The sequence below is a fragment of the Pinus tabuliformis genome, chromosome 3_2 (genome assembly GCF_031772625.1).
Source record: "Pinus tabuliformis cultivar Carrire ecotype Pingquan chromosome 3_2, CPIR1, whole genome shotgun sequence".
Classification (NCBI taxonomy): Eukaryota; Viridiplantae; Streptophyta; class Pinopsida; order Pinales; family Pinaceae; genus Pinus; species Pinus tabuliformis.
The window spans coordinates 841,790,470-841,794,677 of NC_142302.1; positions in this window are offsets into that span (position 1 = coordinate 841,790,470).

Consider the following 4,208-nt stretch of genomic DNA (forward strand, 5'->3'; position numbering starts at 1 on the left):
AGGGAAGCAAAATGTGGTGGCAGATGCACTCTCAAGAAAGGATGAGGATGTGGAAGCATTGTTGTGTGCCATTTCTATTATCCAACCAGATTGGATAAACGAAGCAAGGGAGGAATGGAAGAATGACGAAGAAGTGTGGGAACTTATTCGAAAGCTACAACAAGATTCCAGTACGTCTGATACATTTAGTTGGAAAAATGATTCGTTATGGTACAAAGATCGCTTATACCTCTGTAAGAATTCCCAGCTAAAACAAAAGTTTCTTATGGAATTGCACACTTCTCCCTTAGGAGGGCACTCAGGATTTTTAAAAACTTATCACAGGGTTAAGAAGGAATTTTTTTGGGATGGCCTTAAATCAGATATTCAAAAGTTTGTGGCGGAATGTTTGGTTTGCCAACAAAATAAAGTTGAAACAATTAAGACACCGGGTCTATTACAACCTTTATCCATTCCAAGCCAATGTTGGGAGGAGGTTTCAATGGATTTTATCACAGGTTTACCCAAGTCTGAGGGAAAGAGCGTCATCATGGTGGTAGTTGACAAACTTACCAAGTACGAACACTTTTGTGCATTATCACATCCATTTAAAGCCAGTATAGTTTCTACTGCATTTATGGAAACAATTCAAAAGCTACATGGAAACCCGAAGATTATTGTAAGTGACAGAGATCCCATTTTCACTGGAAATTTTTGGACAGAATTATTTTCTTGTATTGGTACTCAGTTAGCTCATAGCTCATCTTATCATCCTCAATCTGATGGGCAAACTGAGATAGTAAACAAATGTTTGGAAGGATATCTTCGTTGCTTTGTATCGGATAAACATACACAATGGGTCAAATGGTTGCCTCTGGCTGAATGGTGGTATAACACTTCCTTCCATACAGCAACAAAAATGACCCCATTTATGGCACTTTATGGGTATCAACCACCATCCATCACATCATACTTAAGAGAAAATTCCAAGGTTCAGGCAGTGGCACATCACATCGAACATCAACAACAAGTCCTCCAACTCTTAAAGGATAACCTCGTGTTGGCACAAAATAGAATGAAACAACGGGCATATCAACATCGCAGTGAAAGAAGTTTTGATGTAGGTGATTGGGTATTCCTACGGCTACAACCATATAAGCAAATGTCGCTAAAGCAAGCTAAGAAGGATAATAAATTATCACCAAAGTATTATGGTCCGTACAAGGTGTTGCAAAAGATTGGTACTATGGCATACAAATTGGAGCTTCCTGCAGCTTCTCGATTGCACCCAGTTTTCCATGTTTCATGTTTAAAGAAGGTTATAGGCGACAAGCTCCCAGTTCAAACAATATTGTCAGAACTTGACGAGGAAGGAAAAATTATACTGGAACCGGAAGCAGTCACAGAAACAAGGACTCGACAGCTACGAAATCGATCAATTTCAGAGTATCTTATCAAGTGGAAGAACTTATCCGCTAAAGATTCCACATGGGAGGATGAGAATTTTATGCAGAAGTATCCAGAACTACTCAAGCGTTGAGGACAACACTTTTTTGAAGGAGAGGGGCATGTTGGGTCCCTATAATACTAGTGATTACCCCATTACTATTGTAGTTATACCCCTTATTTATATTGTTGTGCCCCTATTACCCCCATGTTGTTATTTCTGTGCCCCATAGAATCCCTCTATTGTTATTTTTGTGGCTTTATATTATTATTGTTAGGTCGACTGGGTTATATTATGACTCCTTAGACTCCTATATATAGAAAGGAGGTTTTGTCATTTGAATCATCCAAGAATTGTTCATTTATGTAATGTAAAGGAGGTTGCCCCCTCGAAGAGGCTGAATTCTAAGGCGTTGATCTATCTTTTCAATCTTTTCTTGAGCTGGTTTCATAACAGCCTTCGAACCGCATTTGTTTTACGAATGCATAGTAGATCAAAGCTACTTCAGTCGATCTCCGGGATGTTTATGAGTTGAACAATCAATCTACAAACTCTCTATTTTGTTCTCTTTATGGTAGCTTAGAACCTTCATTTAAGATCTCCCTTATTTATCAAGCTTACTGATCTTTTACACGGCTTAAAATACTGAACTAAACTGAAAATAGTGACCCGGAGCCAGTCAAAAGTCTCGTCACTGAGCCAGCGCAGGTTCTGAACTGACCACCTGCTCTTAAGCGCAGTTCCCGAAGGGACTGCCTGCTCTTAAGCGCAGGTAGCCTGTGTAACAGGTGCGCTGGACTGTTGGAGCCTTTTGCCACTGATTTTGGCCCCCAGTTTCACTTCCTTCAGTTTTATTCTCTGTTTTTGCAGCCTTAGATCAGTGTCCCTCTGTTCAGAAACATCTTTTCCTTGCATAAATTCCAACCCCAAATGTGCAAAGGACTGTTAGTGTTTTTCATTGTATTTTTATCATTTTCAGTCTCTCTTTCGCAAAAAGTAGTTTAATCAAGCTGTCGATTTGTGTTTGAAAAGTGTCGCTTTCAGCCATAGGCAGCCAAACACCCTTTAAAAGTGTTGATTATATGCTCTACTTTTGCTTTTGATTCGAATTGGTGCATTTTAAAAGAGTCGCAAAGCTTTTTCTCCTTTCGAAAAGAAAATTGTTGAGTGTTTTTCTACCCTCTCTCTTCTTTGAAAAAGGAAATTGTTAAATCGCTTTCGCTTTTGAAATAATTCGAATTTGCACATTTAGCTTTCTTTTTGCATAAACACTAAGAAAGTTGGAAAAGAAATACATGCATTGTGCATTTGCATTTTAGACAGTTTGTGTGGCTTGGTTTAGGAAAAGTGCATTGTAAAGTGTGCTCTATGCTCTTTGAGAAAAGAATTTGATTCTCTTTCCCTTAGTAGCTAGGATTTTCATGACTTGAAAAGAAGATAAAATTTGCTTATCATCTTTAGATTGCATTTAGGAATTACATCCATCATCACGCGGTGAACCTCAAAAGGAAAACTTCATAAGAAAGATCAACCTTAAAATAAACTGAATGAATCTAAAAACGCATTGGAACTTAACGCAACATCTAGAGGTCTAGGATAGAGACGTGTTCCGGCGTCTTTAAACCTGGTAACTGTCGACGAGTGGTTGGGTGATTCCTCCACGGTGAGTCGATAGGTGCCAATACAGACTTGAGCTCCCACGTACCGTCGTGTATATATTGGGAGACCACTATAGGATTAATCCTTTTATCCATAGGAAGCCGTGTCTGCCACCTTATCGATCGCAATGCACCGAACACAGCATTTGGGAAGATTGACTGCCGTACCGTAAAATGTATTCTGCAGTTTTGTAATTGATCTGGTACACTCTCTATTCCTAGATCTCCATAGCAGTTCCTTTTGGCATTTTTCAGACTCTATAACGGAAAAATTCCATCCGAGCATTTGTCACTTCGGGCTCCTTAAAACATCGAAGGATACTAGAGTCATCTTTTGTTTTTTCTCGACTCTTTAAAACTGAAAAAACAAGTTGTGTCCAAGCGTCATAAAATTTATTTTAAGCGAAAATTGCCACCTCTTTTCCTACGTTGATCTTTAGGTTGAGAAAATGGAGTCTACCGACCAAGGGATGCCCCTTGGTGGAAATCCTAGTCCTTTCTCCTCATGGGGAGAAATCGGTGCACCCCATATGGCCACATTGTCACTTCCAGGGTTGACAATAGGCTTGCCAGTCTGGCTCTTCTCAACTTCAGTTGTTATGAACACCGCTATTCCTGAGCAATCTAGTCAGCAGCTAAACGATCCACATGTCGCCCTCAAGGCCTCCACTTCATCCAACTCTTCTTCACTTCCTTCCTCTTCGCTTGGTAAAGCTGGAAAAGCGAAAAACCAAGTACCTAAGGAGAAGAAGGAAAAGAAGAAGAAAGAGAAGAAAGAAAAGGAGCCTAAAAGGAGTGGGGGCAACAGGACGTTACATAGCGAAAATCCACACACTGCACCGACCAGGCCTAAAACGCCATGTGTCATTTGCGAAGGGGACCATTTTCATAGAGATTTCCCCTCTATCCCTCAGATCCTGAAGGATTGGTCCCCTCGGTTGCACAATCCGGTTGCATCAACCTCTGAACCTCATGTTGACTGCACACCGTCGACTAGTGGGAGTGAAGCCCACGGACAAAAAGGAAAGATGAAATTTCCTTGTAGACTGTGCGAAGGCGATCACGCCGTCCACCGTTGTCCCTTCTTAGACGAGGCAAAAAGAGTTTTGGAAGATCGTCCGGTT